Source organism: Tursiops truncatus, chromosome 6 (assembly GCF_011762595.2).
Source record: "Tursiops truncatus isolate mTurTru1 chromosome 6, mTurTru1.mat.Y, whole genome shotgun sequence".
In the NCBI taxonomy this organism is placed as follows: domain Eukaryota; kingdom Metazoa; phylum Chordata; class Mammalia; order Artiodactyla; family Delphinidae; genus Tursiops; species Tursiops truncatus.
In genome coordinates, this window is record NC_047039.1 from 11,821,348 (window position 1) to 11,839,153 (window position 17,806).

The window sequence follows — 17,806 nt, forward strand, 5'->3', positions numbered from 1 at the left end:
ACGACCCTATCAGGGATGCGGTACTATTTCTTCATTTTCAAATGAGAAAAGTGAAGCGACTTACCCAAAGTCACACAGTTAGCAACTGGAAGAATCTAGACCAAAGCCGTGTCTCCTGACCCCTGACCGTCTGTCCACTCACCCAGCCTGCCAATCTGCCAGCACTGAGCTGGGGGCTTGAGAACTTCAGCTCGGGACAGCCACTCACAGCTGCCTAAATGGACATGGCCATGTTTCCGTGCCCAGCATCCGTGTATATAGCAGACCAAAGGTAAACCGATGCCGGTAAGAGCATCTTCGAAGGTGCTGGAGTATCAGATCTCTGGTAACCTGCCTGGAGCTGGAACTGGGGGTGGGGAGAGCGTACACCTGAGCCAGGGAGAGGAGCTGGGTTCTCACCCCCAAAGCTCCGGAAGAACAAAGAGAGTGCTCGAGGCTAGGTGCGGGGGAGGACGAGACAGTTGACACTTATTTAGAAACCAGAAACACACGTGATGCTCCCAGTGGCAGGGACCAGAGGAAGGACGGTTCCCTCACCAGTGGGAAGTGGTACCCCTCCCCCAGAAGGGACCAGAGGAAGGACGGTTCCCTCACCAGTGGGAAATGGTACCCCTCCCCCAGAAGAGCAAAATCCGAACTCAGGGCAGAATTCCCAATGGGCCCACATGTGTCCCAGTGGGACTGCAACAACTGGGGAGTCTGAGAGGCAGCTGGAAGACCCTTAGAGAAGGAAAGGGCATGAAACAGGGGGACTGCGGTCCTGGGGCCCTCAAAGTTGTTGGGAGAATTGGCCTATTGAAGGGGACACTAGTCCATGAGTCAAGAACTAAACCCAGCAGCAAGCACTAAACTCCGGGCGAGAACATTCCTTTGAGCTCCTGTCCAGTGAGCGATGGTGCCAGGTTCTGCGTGGGTGGATTTCAGGTCGTAAAAAGGGAAGAAGGTGACGGGAGAGGAGGAAAATGTTAGTGAACTGTCACCAGGATAGAAAAGGGGAAGGCTCCCCTTCCACGGCCTTGGTGGTGGTTGATTAGCTCTAATCACGTTGACCACTGCCTTTAGTGCTGGGCAAGGTAAGAGCTGGGTGGGGTCTGCGGCCCATCCGCAGCCCACCTAGAGGGTCACCTGGAGACAAAATCCTGCACTCCTATCAACCCACGCCTCGTGTCTAGGTAAAAAGTGCATCGGAATACGCAGTCTCCAGCCTGCTCTCTTAATCAAACCGTCATCGTGAGTAATAATTATACCTTGGGAAATGGCAGAGTGACTCAAAAGAGCTGCGCCCTGCCCCACTGCCGCCCCCTCGCATGGCTCAGAGCTTCGTGCCGGGTGCCTAGAACCCCGGAAACCGAAGCCACCATTTTCCCCTGCCTGTCAGCCCTCTGAGCGCCTTCAGTGGCCATGCGGACGCCAGTGTCTGGTGGGCAGCAGTAGAAAGGCTCCTTGCTGGCTACAGAGCTATCAGGCCAGGCTGTCACAGACACAGTGCACTGCGGGTGGGGTGTGGGGAGGCAGGTTGGGGGCAAGAAGCAAATTCTGTCTTGTACCTGATGCACAGGAGAAGCCCACGTCTGCCCCTCAAAACACGGCCTTTTTCCCCAGGGGGGAAAAAATGGCCCTTCCCCACCAGCTCAGATCAACTCAAAGTATGAAACAGAATGACAAGGAGAGCTACATTCATTGCGTGCCTACTGTGTGCCTGAAAAAGGACTGAATGTGTTATGCACAGCCAAGGTTATTAAGCTGGTGCATAGGGCCATCTGGGACATTAAAATACTGGACTAGTCCACCCAAGCTTGTGAATGTCGCCCCCCCACCCCCGCCGCCAGGGCCCTGACTGCCTGCCTGCCTCGTCCACCTCCTAGGTTCCCTGTGACCACTGGCACAGCAGGCTCAGTTCTGTTAGATCCCTGCCCACGCCTTAGTGGCTGTTGATATTTGGAATATTACTGCTGGTATACCTTCAGAAAAAGCCCTGTCATCATCTCAGAGACGAGGAAGAGAGGGCTACACGACTTAGCCAAGGTCATACGATGAGACCCAGAGCCAGAGCTGGAACCCAGGCTGACTGACCAAGTCCGGGCGCTGGACCACTGGACCACCAACCATGCTAATGTTTTGGAGACTCTCACCACTCTCCCTGCTCCTCCCCCTTTACCCTAGAACTGGCCCAGAGTCTAAGAGAAATTCTTGATCGGGGAGCCAGCAAGAACTTCTGTTAATTACCACCCTTTCTGCCCAAGGACCTCAGCAATTGTCCATCTTTATTCCGGCCACCTCAGAGATCCATTCATCTGGGAGGCCAGGGCCACAGAGTCCCGAGCCTATGAGCCTTCTGGGCAGGGAGAAAAGTAGGAATAGGACACCTACCACTCGGGGTTCACCCAAGGGACGCTTCCTCCCCTCGCCTGCCTCAATTGTACTTTCCTTAACAATATTAAGAACACATGGAATGACTGCCATACCCTGGAGGGCTACATGCTGAGGGACATACTCTTCCAGGGTCCTCCGAACAATGGGAAATGGGTGTGAACTGTGGTAGGAAGATTTAGGCTGACACAAGTGGGGGTTTGTGTCTGTGAGGGATGAGCGATGCTGGGACAGGGGCTTCGGTCCCTGAAGATCTTCTGTAAATTGGACACTACTAAGTCCAGGCTAGAGTTATGGGATGAGTAATGTCCGCAGAAAGATCTTTTTGGTTCCAGAACTGCACCTACATCAACAGTCAGTAGGAGTGGAGTGCCATTTCCATTGAGATGGTAGTAGGTGTCCCCCAAACCCACTAAAAGGGGTCTACAGTCAAATTTAGGGGATGCTAGTAAGTCCAGCGATACAGGTGTCTTTTCTGAGGAACTGACCATAGCCTCGATCATACAAATACGCAGGACGAATCTCCGAGAGTGGGCTCATTGGAGCATTTCACCAGTGCAACACCTGTAACTATCTCATGGCAGAGAGTTTCTCCGAACACTGTGTGGCAAATGCTGCTCTAAAGAACTGGGGACAAAATGCTTACCACTGGGCAGGGGGGTGGGGAGATTTAGCCACTGGAAAGAGGGACCATTTGTAACCCAGTGGTTTCCACAAGGGAAACACACTTTCCATTTCCTCTTTCTCTTAACAAATTCTTAACTCCCTCCAGGTTCCCTTCTAGGAGGCCCCCTAATTCGCTCTTATAAATGCCCCCCATTAAAGTGAAAACAAGGCATCCTTACTTCTTCTACCCCTGAGCTCTATTTTTCTAATAAGGTACTCCTTATAAAAATGGGAATATTGACAGCTAAATTTTATGGTGCATTTGTCTGTGTCCGTTGTGCTTAGTGTGTTACCTGGATTCTCCCTTCTAATTCATTCACATTTCCTTTCAGTTAATTCAACTTTGAGTTATGGCCACCCCTTCTCCAGGGTCTTCCAGGGCATCTGGGAAGGAAGTCATTGACAAAGCTGAAAAACTGCCCCAAGCTCTCCCTTTCTGCTCAGGAGCCAACCCACTGTCTCACTAGGAGAAGGACCTCCACCACGTACTTCCCCTGCAACCTCTGAGTGCTCAATAAATGTAAACAAATAATCGAGCCCCAAGCACTTCAGGGATACTACTTTGGTTACCCCTGTGAAAGCGCTAGGAAGATTAACATCTACCACTTTTTCTTCAGCACTCCCTGGGCAATTTACATACGTTACCACGGATCCACCCCACAACCTGAACGAACAGATACTCTTATCCTCATTTCTGAAAAGAGATTCTGGGGTTCCAAGGAGTGAAGTGGTTTACGTAAGGCCTCACAGCAGGCAAGTGGCAAAGCTGGCATTTGAATCCAGGTTCACGGGGCTCCAAAGACAAGGAACTGTCTTTCTTTTGATTTTAAGAAATAACATGCTCAATCAGTGAAGGAGCCCCAAAGTGGAATCTAGGAGGATTGGTTACAAGATAATATGTCCTGGGCGGCGGGCGTGGGATGAAGTGGGAGATTGGGATTCGCATATATACACTATTGATACTATGCATAAAATGGATAACTAATGAGAACCTACTGTATAGCCCAGGGAACTCTACTCAGTGCTCTGTGGTGACCTAAGTGGGAAGGAAATCCAAAAAAGAGGGGATATAAGTATATGTATAGCTGATTCACTTTGCTGTACAGCAGAAACTAACACAACATTGTAAAGCAACTATACTCCAATAAAAATTAATTAAAAATTAATAAATTTTTAAAAATAATAAAAAAAGAAAAAAAAAGATAATATGTCCTGAGACTGTTCCCTTGGTGCCTGGGCACTACCTACCCTTCACTTCCCAGTAGCATCCTCAGCTTCCCCCTAGAGGACAGGTGCCAGATAAAATACCAGATGTCCAGCTGAATTTGAATTTCAGATAAACAGTGAATAATGTCTTGGTATAAGTATGCCCCAAAGATTGCACGGGACATAGTTATACTTGACAAATATTCATTGTTTATCTGAAATTCAAATCTGAGTGTCCTGTATTTTCTTTTTTTTTTTTTTACATCTTTATTGGAGTATAATTGCTTTACAATGGTGTGTTAGTTTCTGCTTTATAACAAAGTGAATCAGTTATACATATACATATGTTCCTATATCTCTTCCCTCTTGCATCTCCCTCCCTCCCACCCTCCTATCCCACCCCTCTAGGTGGTCACAAAGCACCGAGCTGATCTCCCTGAGCTATGCCGCTGCTTCCCACTAGCTATCTATTTTACGTTTGGTAGTGTATACTTGTCCATGCCACTCTCTCACTTTGTCATTTGCTAAATCTGGCGGCCCTGCACCCTTGAGTCAAGTCGGAGGCTGCTGGCTCTAGGGCCCAAGTGACAGGAGTTGCCATGGCAGCCAGAGCAGGCCCTTCTGGAGCTGTCTCTCCCACCTCTCCAGCTTCAACTCACCCCTGCACTCTCCACGTGCTGAACACCCCAAGCTACTTTCAGTTTCCTGGGTTCATCCCGCTGCTTCTGGCCTCAGGTCTCAGTACTTGCTGTGCCCTATGCCGTTTATGCCCCTCTTTCCCTCCCAGGCTAATTCTACCAATCCTTCAGGTCTCCACTTAGAGTCACTTCTGCCAGGAAGCCTTCCTGGACACACTGACCGGCTCCACCCACAGCCCCCAGCACTGGGCTGGTCAGCACCTGTTCCCTCCCTCCCCACGGCACTGCTCGGGGCGCAGGGCTGGGTCCCACGCACCCTGGTCTCCCATGCCCAGCGCCAGCACCTGGCCTCAGGTAGGAAGTCAGCCAATGCTTATTGAATGAAGGAATGAGAGCAGAGTGTCATGCCAGAGCTGATCTCTCCATGTGACTACTTCCCTCCCTCCTTCCATTTTCACACACTTTTTTGTCTCTGCTTCCTCTTCGCCCTCCCCCAGAGGAGTTGTGAAAGGCTGGGGTTAGGTCCACACCCGCATTCCTTGCCCTCAAGGGAGGAGCCTCCTTGTGTCCCTTCCCTGATCTTTTCGAACCAACTGCCCCGAGGGCTCACGTCCAGCTGTGGGTCGGGGGAAAGCTCTTCCTCTTCTGGTTTCTGAGCGCCCCTGGCGAATGCCCCCTGTGTGTCCAAAATTCGGCTCTCCTTCTCCCCGCCCTGACCCCTTGGAGAAGCCTAATTGGATTGAGCTCCAAGCTTGGCGTGTGGGGAGACGCAAGTGTCAGATGGCTGACGTTTAGGGCAGGTGGTGGGGCTCGGTGGGCTCAGAACAGCACCCATATGTTGCCTGTTCACCCACCGAAGGCTTTGCCCACGCACAGCCTGACAGGAGAAGGCGGCACAGAACTTAACCCTTTAGGGGCATTCCGAAGTAATGTCACAAAGACCCGGGGTGGCAGCGAGCGTTAACTTTAGTCCCCACAACACACAGGCACTCACACACACACACACACACACACACACACACACACACACGCACGCGCACACACGCACGCACAGAGTTCTGCTTCTACCCCCCTGCAGAGCCCTGCTTGCTTCCAGTCGGCGCTTGATTCAGAAGATGCCCTCTGGGGGGCGGTGAGCGCAGTGGGGTGTGCGTGGGAATGTGAGCAGGGTGGGCGAGCTGAAGGGCACGGCAGGGGGCAAAGGAGGAAGCGGCAGAGGCTCTAAGGCAGGAGTTGAAGAGTTGGATTCTGAAAGCTCTCTGGCCCGACCTTTAGAGGCAGGCGGCCTTTCTGTGCCCTCCCATCATCCCCCCACATACACCCATCCTCCCCCGTCTGATAAGAGAACTAAGAGGGAAAAACACCCTTTCGTCTCAAATTAACTCCAAAAATGGAATCCCTCTCCCTTCGCGGAGGGCTCGCCGGCCCCGGGAGCGCCCCACGCCGCAGCGCCCACTTCTGGGTCCGCGGCTCCCGGTCCCGTCCGGGTCCCTGCAATCCCGGAGTCACCCCGACCCTCCCGCCTCGTCCAGCCTCCACCTTCTGGCTGGGCGCTCAGCCCCGATTGCGATCGCGGGAGGGGACTCACACGGAGCGAAGCGCCGACTCCGGCGGCGGCTCCTCGGCTCGGCCAGGTGCGGCGGGGCGGCGGCAGGTGAGGGGCTCTTCTTAAGGGGTGCGCGGCGGCTCCGGAGGCCTCCGCTGAGAAACAGCGCTGACAGGTTTGTGTTTTCCCCTCTCCTTCTCCGACTTAACCACACCCCTGCTGCTCTCCTCCCCACTTCCTTAAGGGGTGGGGTGTGTTGTCTGCGGTGCCGAGCGTGTGCCGCTCCAGCCTCTTACCATAAACTCTGAAATAGACGCCGCCGCCAGTTTCCGGAGCTGCACGTGCCCAGAGATGGGGGGCCATCTCTGCCACGCCCCGACCCTAGGTGGGGTCTTCTGCTGTTCTGTGCCCGCCCCCGCCCCCCGTGAGCAGTTGAGCCCCCATTCCTACCACCCCTCCCTCTTTCTTCCTGTCCACTTGGAAACTTCGGGAGGCCACACTTAGAGGCTGGCGTTTCCTCTTAGCCCCCAGGTATGTTTCAGAGCTGGAGACTCACCTGCCTGTCGCGCTCTCAGCATCAGTGTCCCTCCCGGTCTCTTCAAGCCCTAAAGTGCCCAGGCCCTTTTGGGGGCGCCAGAAATCAGGTGACTATCACCAGGAGCTTTAGCAGAACTGGTCGAGGGGCCTGAACACCACGGACCAGGTCCCTGCGCTGTACCAGCCAGGACAAGAGGCACAAGAATAGGCATAGAAACTGGGCAGCCTTTCTCACCCCATCTCTACATCAGGCCACTTGGTTTGTTGCCTAAATCCAGAGGCTGGTTTACCTCTTCACTCAGGCCAGCAGGGCAGTGAGAGTCAAGGCACTTAGCAACCCCTTTCCCTATCGCTAGAAAGATTCCAGACTTTCTCCTGAGTAGGAGGAGGTGAACCGGGCTTAACATAAGGTCAAAAAGCTGGTGTGTCACAGTGTTGCCCCACACCCTCAGGGCTCCTCTCCAGAGCCCTCACCCCAAACTTCTTCATTCTGTATCCTGTGAAGGGTTGGGATCTCCCACAGTTCTAGAGGATGCTATTCACAAAGACGTCTCTGAGGGTGGTGCCCCCTGGCGTTGTGCAGCCACATGTGACAGCCCTGCATACACTATACTCACCCCCAGACTCTCTCACCCCCCACCCCAAACTCAGCAGACGGGTCACCCCAGGAGAAAAGCCAGCATTTGGTGAGCATGTCTAAATGCCAACCACTGTGCTAAGGAAGCACTCCGTTTACATTTCATCTATGTTTACGTTTCCTTTAATTCTTCCCATTTGCTGAAAAGAAAACCGAGATTAAAAGATTAACATGTCCAAGGCCACAGAATCAGAAAATCAGTGTTCATCCAAGTATGATCAGTGGACTACCTGTAGCTTTTAAAATGCAGATACCTGGGACTTCCCTGGAAGTCCAGTGGTAAAATCCCACATGCAACGCGGCCAAAAAAAAAAAAAAAAAAAAAAAGCAGATACCTGGATGCCACTCCAGGTCTACTGAAAATCAGAATCTCTGTGCCTGGGGCCCACTCACTCACTCAGGGTAACTTACAACCCACCTGACGGAGCTCACGGACTGCTGGAGCTCTGACTTGTTCATCCCGTCCACCGATCAGCCGTGTTCTCAGCACCAGGTAATACCAGGGTCTGCAAAGCAGTGAGAAGACATACGAATAGGTATCGAGGGAGACCTTGGCTAGGGCTTGGGCGACAAGGCAAGTCAGATGGGGTGAACTGGAGTTAGCAGGGGACATATGGGGGAAGATGAGGCACCAACCGACCACTCTGTGAGGAAGATTGTCAGAGGGTGTCAGCAAGCAGGTGGCCCATCCGTCTTCCCGTGCATGGGAATGAGGTGATGAAGGTCCAGCAGTGTGAAGGTTGGGGACCTGCGTGAATTGTGGAGAGTCTGGTGCCCCGTGATGACAGTGGGAACTCAAGAGCAAGGCGACTCCAGACTGGTTTAAGGAAAGGTGAGTTTGTGTATGCTGCCTTCATGTGGCCAAATCCATGAACTACACTCTCACTGGGTCCTAATTCAGGGAAAGAAAAGTTTTCAGATATTCAAAATTTTGAGGTTGTTGAAGTCTTCAGCAATCTTTTTGAAGCTCCAAATATCTAGCTCCTAGAATCGTAGCATCATAGGTTTTATTTATGAAAGAAGCTTGAGAAACTCCCTGCAGTGGATGACTCCGTCTTCAGGTCTTCTTATGCTCTGTCCAGTGGTGCGCGTGAAAGGCTAAGGTGACAGGGTCAAACTTACTTGCCTCTAAGGAAAACCTATCAGAAACACTTTCAGGAGCCTGGAACTCTATATAAAGGCTCTTAAAAATTCTACCCATGGCTCTTTGTGGGTTGGGATAGTGACCTATGCCAGTGAAGAAGAAAAAATTTCCCTTCTATCTACTTCTGTCTGTCTCAAGCCGAGACAGTGCAATTGTGGGAAGCCCTGGTTGGAGGTGGGGGGAGAAATGTGGGGCTGGTTCAGCAGGAGAAGGAAACTATAATAAAAAAACACTTCGAATTTTCCATTTAAATGTTCCACCCTCACCCCAGGTTCAAGTCTTCAACCCTGCATCACATGGCTCCCCCAACACAGTCCTTTCCAGTTTTCCCCATGAGTGTCAGTAACATTATCCCAGGAACCAAGTGTTAAATCCCGAATCACCTTTGACTCTCCTTTATTACCCCACAGCCATTCTATCTCTAGGTTCTGGGAATTCTTCCAATCATTTGTCCTATTCATCATTTTCTTTCAAGTCCTATTGCCCCTACCATGGTTCATGGTCTGTTTGTCTTATGCCCAGACTTGTGAAAAGGGTTCTCCTAACCTGACCCCCACTCCCATCCCAAAAGGAGCTGGGACTGGAGCTCGGTAAAGTGGTCTGAGCTGGTGATGAGCTTCTGGTTGGCATCTGAAACCACAGGAATGGATGAGATGGTCTGGGGTGGAGTAAGAGGGAGCAGAGATCTTAAGGTCAGGCTCTTGCCAGGAGCAAACTTAATGAAGAGGCAAAAGTTGGATGGGGCGGGCTGATGAGTGAATTGGAAGTGATTCACGGAGGCAGCATGTCTTGGCTGAAGGAGGACTTGAGAGATGCGGGTGATTGAGGGGGCTGTGGGTTGAAAGAGGGCTGTTTAATCATTTGTTTAAGATGCAGGTTTAAATGCACATGGGAAGGATCCAGTCTAGAGGGAATACGTGACCTTGGGCAGGTGAATCCCTCTCTCTGAGCTCATATCTCCTAATCTAGAATAGAAGACTAAGGACTACCCGCTCTGCCTATTTCACAAGGTTTTGTGATGCCCAAATTAATAAGTATGAAGATGCTATAAAATGCTATAGTTATTATTTTTAGAAGTGATAGGAATTAAATAGGATAGGATTAGTGGGGAGATAGTACATATGTATCTGTTATATAGGTAGTTTGTCAAGTGTTCACTGTGACCAGAACTTTCATCCATCATCTAATCTTCACAACAGTTGAGGTTGATAATAATATTCCTATTTTATAGAAAGGAAAAGGAGGCTTGGAGAAGGTAAACAAAAAATTTGTCCACCCCTCAGGTGGTAAAGAGCGAAGCTGAATCCAAACTCATTAATAGCAGGGCCGTGATGGTATGTAATTAGAGTCTCTCCATTATGGACAATGGAATTAAATCACATAATATAAATTTACTATTTCAATAAAATTCATTTTAAAAGGACAGTATGGTTATAAGTGTTCAGAACAAAAAAAAATCAACAAACAAAAAACTTATGGGCACAAGGACTAAATAATTGAAGTTACTCACGACCAAAGGACATCTATCTCTAATTTAACCAGGCACCACTAGGCATACTAAATGGACCACAGTTGAGGCCAAAATGGAGGACTCAAAGCCACACCCTTGACTTCTAAAGAACCCTTTATTCTATCCATGAAAGCATTACTGGTTGTCCCCCTTTCTTCACTTATAGAGAATCCCTGAATTTTAGTTGGCCAGAGGCTGCCCAAAATAAAGACTACCCTTCCCAGTCTCCCTTGCAGGTGTGACCGTGTGATTAAATTCTGGGCAGTGGCTGGCGAGTAGACGCTATGTGTGCAGCTTCAGGACCAAGTCCTTCAAGGGAATGGGTATGCCCTCCGCTAGTCCCTTTTCCACTACCACCTGATGATGGGACCTGGAACAGTCATCTTGGTCTGTGGCATTGAGAATAGCAGAGCAACATTGAAGAGCAGAGCAGAGATGAAGCCTGGGTCCCTAATGAGCACCATCAAGCCACCATGCTAGCCCCAGACATGGTCTGGACCTGGGAGAACTTTTATACAAGAGAGAAAGAAACACTTCAATTGTTCACGTTACTGAACTTGAGGCTTTTCTGTTGAAAACCAAAGCCTAAACTGAGTTCTAACTAATATACCATCATTTAGCCCATTTTCTTTTATATACAAATTAAGGCAGAACCTCAACATCCCCATCTATAAAAATGGGAATAATTGACAGGGTTTTGGGAAGACTAGAGATAATTACATGTAAGTTTTCTTGCTAGTGCTGTGGTTCACAGTGGACAATAATATAATACAACAATATTATAACCTGTTGTAACTTTAAAAGATGCATTCCTGAAATAAAAGTCATGGTTGCTTTAAAATATTCCACACACGCCACCCCCCCAATAGTGTAGGGGAGAGGAGGAACAAAAACAACAAAATTGAGAACTGATGTAAGATGAAAGATGGGTATGTGGGGGTTAATTACACTGTTCTCTCTAATACTGTGTTTGAAAATATTCATAGTGAAAAGGTTAAAATAAATAAAATCATTCCACAGAGAAAAGAAAAGGAATTCCTGGACATAATCCAAAGTGTCTCCTTGGGAAAAATGAAACCATATTAAATGTAGTGAGAAATTAATTTGGGTACCCAAGAGGGAGGGCAGACGGATCAGGCCGAAGAGTGTTTTCATTTTCAGCAGTTTCCACAGCCCAGGGCACTGCTGCCAGCCCTTCTGTAGCTCCCCAAAGTGGCCGCAGGACAGTGGGCTGTGGGACGTTCTTGGAAAGTGACTGCATGGAAGCGGATGGAGCCCAGCCCGCCCTGCTCACTCCGGGTCAGCTCCATGACTCCTGTGACTTTGACCTTCTTGGTTCTCAGTCCTTTACCCCCACCTGTGAGTGAGCTCACCAGGTCCCCCACTGCCTATGGAAAACCTCTGAAGCAACAGAGTGACTGCATGACTCCTGCCATTGTTGATGCCAGCGATTCTAACACACGTGGCTATCAGGTCCCAGCCCACACTATGCTAGAAGCATCAACTAGGAAGGGAGAGCAGGTTGCTGCAGGCAGATTCATTGTTAGTAGCAAGAAGAACCTCTAAGCAAGAAAGAACAAATGCCTAGCCAATGCAAGAACCCACAGATCACAGGCATCTGTGGCCATTTAAGGGACAGAGACAAAGAACACCACACACTTCATTAACTCCTGAGGGCACCCCGTTATTACCCAGCCCAGCCCAGTAATTATTGTCTATTTTGGTAAGTCGTGAAGAAAAGCTTAAATTCTGTTCTGCATCCTCTATTTTAGAGAGAAAAAAGCACACGATGTATTTCAGAAATTTTTCTGTTAAAAATGTTTGCCATCAAATAATTGGGGGCTTACATTTCAGGAACATGGAACAGCAGTTTAGATTTCATTTTGTCCAGTGGTCAAGCTGCCAGTCTGTACCAGAGTACTTTACCACCCTCGATCCTTCACAATGAGTAGCAGCAGTGTGTAGGCTTCACTGGGGACCTCCAAACAAGGGGTCAAAACCCCAAATGCTGACAGAGGCAGGGTAGAGAGTGTGAGGGAAGCTGGCTGGATAGGGACTGTGGCAAACAGGAACAAATGTCCCTCCTACAGGGAGCAGCTGCTATTCAGCTCAAGTCTCTTGCCACGCAGGAGAGGGAGCTTAATGTAGCAATGTAGGCAGATCTTTCTTTCTTTAAAAGCAAAGGCAGGGCTTCCCTGGTGGCGCAGTGGTTGAGAGCCCGCCTGCCGATGCAGGGGACGCGGGTTCGTGCCCCGGTCCAGGAGGATCCCACATGCCCCGGAGCGGCTGGGCCCGTGAGCCATGGCCGCTGAGCCTGCGCGACCGGAGCCTGTGCTCCGCAACGGGAGAGGCCACAACAGTGAGAGGCCCACGTACCGCAAACAAACAAACAAAAAAAAGCAAAGGCAGACAGCAACTTCCATGGCGGTCCAGTGGTTTGGACTTTGCCTTCCAATGCATAGGGTGCGGGTTTGATCCCTGGTCAAGGAGCTAAGATCCCACATGCCTCAGGGCCAAAAAACCAAAACATAAAAGAGAAGCAATGTTGTAACAATTTCAATAAAGACTTTAAAAATTGTCCACATCAAAAAAAAAATCTTAAAAAAAAAAGCAAAGGCAGACAATGACTATCTGAAAAGGAAATTAAGAAAATATTTCCATTTACAATAGTATCAAAAAGAATAAAATGGAGGTGAAAGACTTGTACACCGAAAACTGTAAAACATTGCTGAAAGAGATAATAGGACACAAATAAATGGAAAGCTATCCTGCATTCATGGATTGGAAGACAGTATTGTTAAGAGGGCAGTACTACCCCATTAAATCTACAGATTTAATAGAATCCCTGTGAAAATCCGAACACCATTTAATGCAGAAATAGAAAAAAAACCCATCCTAAAATTCATATGGAATCTCAACAAATCCCAACGGTCAAAATAATCTTTAAAAAGAAAAACAGAGTTGAAGGTCTCACACTTCCAGATTTCAAAACTTATTACAAAGCTGCAGTAATCAAAACAGTGTGGTACTGGCATAAAGACAGACATATAGAGCAATGCAATAGACCATCCAGAAATGAACTCTTGTCGTTTGATCTTCAACAAGGGTGCTGAGACCACTCAATGGGGAAAGGACAGTTTCTTGAACAAATGGTGGTGGGAAAACTGGATATCTACATGCAAAGGATGAAGTTGGATCCTTCCGTTGCACCATATATAAAAATTAATTCAAAATAGACTGAAGACCTACACATATGACCTAAAACCATGACACTGGCAATAATTTCTTGAATATGACATCAAAACACAGGCAACAAAAGTAAAAAGAGAGAAGGACTACATTAAAATAAAAAAAATTTTGTGCAGCAAAATGAAAATGAATGGCAACAAAATGAAAATGCAACCTACAGAGTGGGAGAAAATATTTGCAAATTATAGATCTGGTAAGGGGCTAATATATAAATATATAAAGAGCTCGTACAACTCAACAACAACAAAAAATAACCCGATTAAAAACGGGGCAAAGGACTTAAATAGACATTTCTCTAAAGATGATATCCAGATGGCCAAAAAGCATGAGACGATACTCAACATCACTAATCATTAGGGAAATGCAGATCAAAACCACATGGAGATATCACCTCATATCCATTAGGATGCCTACTATTAAAGAAAAGAAAGAAAATAACGAATGTTGGTCAGGATGTGAAGAAATTGGAATCCTTGTGCACTGTTGGTGGGAATGTAAGATGGTGAATCTGTTGTAGAAAACAGTATGCCAGTTCCTCAAAAAAGTAAAAATAAATCCAGAGATTCCACTTCTGGGCATATATTCAATACTCGAAAGAATTGAAAGCAGGGTCCCGAAGAGATATTTGTACACTCATGTTCACAGCAGCATCATTCACGATAGCCATGGGGTGGGAGCAATCCAAATGTCCATCAGTGGATGAATGGGTAAACAATGGAATATTACTCAGCTTTAAAAAAAAGGAAGGAAACTCTAAAATATGCTACAACATGGATGAACTTTGAGGACATTATGCTTAGTGAAATAAGACAGTCACAAACAAGTGATTCCACTTATTTGTGGTACCTAGCATAGTCAAATTCTTAGAGACATAAAGTAGACGGGTGGTTGCTAGGGCCTGGGGAAAGGAGGAAAAGGGCATTTGTTTAAAGGGTTCAGAGTGTCAGTTCTACAAGATGAAAAGTTCTGCATATTTGTTGCACAATAATGGGAATATGCTCAATACTACTGAACTGTACACTTAAAAACGCCTAGGATGGTCAGTTTTATGCTCATTTTAGCACAATTAATTTTTTTTAAACAACAAAAAAGCAGAGGGAAAAAAATTTTTTTTATGGTAAATCTCCCAATTTGCATATGTTGGCAACTGTTTTGATCCTGTAGTTGCCTATCTTATGGCGATTTCCCCATCTTTCTAACAAATAGCTGAGCCCCAAAGGTATCTCAGTGACCAGCCCTCCAGCACATGACTCAGGTAAAGCCTAATTGGTTTAAGTCGGTCATAGCAGTCTCATCCTCCTTGCTGGTGATGGATTTAGAGGTGGGCATGTGACCAGTTCTGACTGATAAGGTGTGAGCGGAAATCTTCTGGAGGTTTGTAGGAAAGGTTTCGTGGCTCTGAAAATGAAGCACACTAGGGAGAAATGGTCCTATTCCATTTCTGGACATTGATTTACATCAGCATAAGATATCTGGAGCAGCTGCGGTAATTTTCTAACCCAAAGGCAGCCATAGGCAGACGAGAAAGATGGAAAGAATCTGGGGTCTCAGTGTCACAGGGCTGGACACAGCCTTCTTGCCTCCAGACTTTCTGTTATGTGAGATCTTCCATGCCCTTATGGTTTAATCATTGTGAGTTGCAATTTACAAGTTGCAGCTTAGAAGATCATAAGTGATACAGAGGAAAAAAAGCATATGGAGCAAATAAAAGAAGTCTGAGACTGAATCTGATCCAGAGGCAGGCGATTTACTACCCCAGGTGTTTCCCTAGTCACTTGCATTAAGCACTAATTCTTATGGGAGTTCCCCCTGCAAGTCAAACTAAGAGCCCCTACCCTCCTTTCTCTATGGCAGAGGCCTCAGAGAAGGCCTAAGCCATCACTGTGTCCAACATCAAGCATCAGACTACAGTGATTTCCTCTAAGATGTCCTTGGTAACGTTGCTGAACAAGTTCAAGTACATCTGCATCTCTGGTTGCCCGTTTCTGAAAATGGTTCTTGCTACTGCCAGCCCTGTGACTGTCAAATACAGCAGTCATCCTCCTTATCCCTATAATATTCTTTGATATTAAATCTGCTTTTTCTGATATTAATAGGGCCACACCAACTTTCTTTGATTCGTGTTAGCATGGCATATCTTTTTCCATCCTTTTACTTTTAACTTACTTGTAGGCTTATATTTAAGTGGGTTCCTTTTAGGTAGCATATAGTTGGGTCTTGCTTTTTTATCTAATCTAACAATCTCTGCTTTTTATTTGCAGTAGTCACTTTCTAGTCATCTGCTTTAAAAAGGAAAAAAAAAAGCTGTTCTTCTTTCTGCACCTAGGAATAGTTTTTTTCCTAACACGACATTTAATAAAGAGTTGTCATTCCTTACATAAATGTACATGGTGATAGCAGGGGGGTTGGAAATGTGGCATTGCCTGGCAAAGATGCCTGGGGATGGGATGGGATGGGGCAAGTTATAGTAGTGAGAACAGCCAGTTGAGTTTTGTAATAATTTAGCTGGTATACAGAGGACCTGAACTTCAGGGCCTCTGAAGAAGGTCCTTTCTCCTGGAAGAAGAAACAGGAGCTGGTGACACATTAGTTACAATCACCAAGACTTCTCTTTCCTGGTCTCTGTATCTTAATCACCCTCTTTCCTGAAATTATGCAAAGAATAAAAAAAGTTCAGAGTGTCTGAGCTGGTAAGAATTTGGAACAATTAGTCCAATCTTTCCTTTTACAGTTGAGAAAAAGGAAGTAAGGAAAGTGAAATATTATGCCCCAGGTCTTGCCCCTGGCTAATGGTGGTGCTTGGAATAGGACCAAGTCCTTTCCAGATTTCCAGAAAGACTGGAGGACCCTACTGGTTTAATGTTAACCTTTGTATTCTCCTTAAAGAAAAAAAAGCTCCATCTGTTAATTTCTACTCTTTACCCTTGTTTTGATTTGCGGCCCTACTCAGAGAGTTGAGAAAAGAACCAACAACAAAACAAACAAGGGACATCATAAGAACAGAATGAAACATCCATACAGCAAAACAGATTCGCAGGGCAACTGGGACACATAGATAAAACAGTGAAAGAAAGTGAGACTAGAAGAGACAAGATTTTCCAGGGAGGTGCCTGGCATGTGGGGTTATTAGCCCCATCTTGTGGCCTTTTCAGATATTGTCTCGAAGGTTAATTTTTGAACCAGTAAGCCTAACTGGAGACCTACTTGCTGGGTGAGTAGACCTAGCACAATGGGCCTCAAACTTTACTGTACCTGAGAATCACCTGGAGAGCGTGTGAAAAACGCAGATTCCTGGGCCTTTCCTCCCAAAGAGGCAAGTAGATCAAAGAATCTGGACTCAAGAATCTGTGCTTTTATTTAGAAAGCTCCCCCGGTAACTGCAGGAGGACCACTGATCATGTATAAGAAACACTCCAGAAAGCAATAACACTTAGTGGCATCCATCAGCTTGGCATTGTGGGGAAAGGCCTATTCTGAGTAAAAGTTTGGAAGGAAATTGTCTAGATGTTAGCCTACTTGCAAGCTAACAAGTATCAATGGAAAAAATGCTGCCTGCCGTATCGGTAAACAAAGGATGTTGCGGCCATCAAGCCATCACATTAACGCTACCCCGACCTAGCAGTCAACTGCTGCAGCCACTGCCCCCTTCCCCCCAGTGATGCACCCCGAAGAGACTCAGGATGAGAAAGCACAGGATACTGACCTCAGATAGCCGAGGTGCACATCAATTAGTGAGCCCAGACTCTTGCATCTTCCCATACATAGAAAAGTGCTAAATTCCCTAACTTGAGATATCTGGTTTTCTTTAATTAACAGTAATCTTTTCAAGTTCCGACTACCTGGTCTTTGTTGCAAAAACTATGTATCCTGGATCCTCTCTTACCTCTTTGGAGCAAGCAGTCCCTCAGGGCTTAAGTCCTCTGTTTTGTCCGCCAAGTAAGATGTAATTCTCAACTTTTAAGTTGTGCTTTTTTTTTTTTTTCTCTAGTCAACACATGTTAGCATGCCACAGTTTCAGGAATGCTGGTAGATGAAACTCTTGAGTCAACGGACAGTTTATTACTAACAGCAATGGCAATAGTCAGATTATAGTCATTTGGGCCAGTTTCCTGAGGCTTAATTCCCAAAAGCCTACATGATGTGGGCCACAGGAGGAAGCTTAGGGAACCCAAATCTTTCATAATGAAGAGTAAGATTGCCAGATCTTTGCCTGGAGGGAGACATTATCTCTGCCTTCTGAGGCTGTTCATCATAGAAACGTCCTTGAAAAGACAGTACCAAAAAGGCAGTGTCTCTGGGTGGC

At 47.2% G+C, this 17,806-nt stretch overlaps 1 protein-coding gene across 5 annotated transcripts in view; it reads right to left on the reverse strand.

The window, feature by feature from the left end:
- Positions 1 to 17,521, reverse strand: part of PTK2B (protein tyrosine kinase 2 beta) — a 140,175-nt gene extending 122,654 nt beyond the window's left edge. For 3 of the 5 annotated variants that reach the window (XM_033857618.2, XM_033857617.2, XM_033857614.2), the window contains exon 1: positions 6,469 to 6,639. The gene's annotated coding sequence lies outside the window, so the exon portion shown is untranslated. Of the gene's footprint in view, positions 1 to 6,468; positions 6,640 to 8,018; positions 8,107 to 17,386 lie in introns of those variants that run through there. The other 2 variants (XM_033857615.2, XM_033857616.2) reach the window with 2 other exon arrangements.
- Between the last annotated feature and the right edge of the window lie 285 nt (positions 17,522 to 17,806).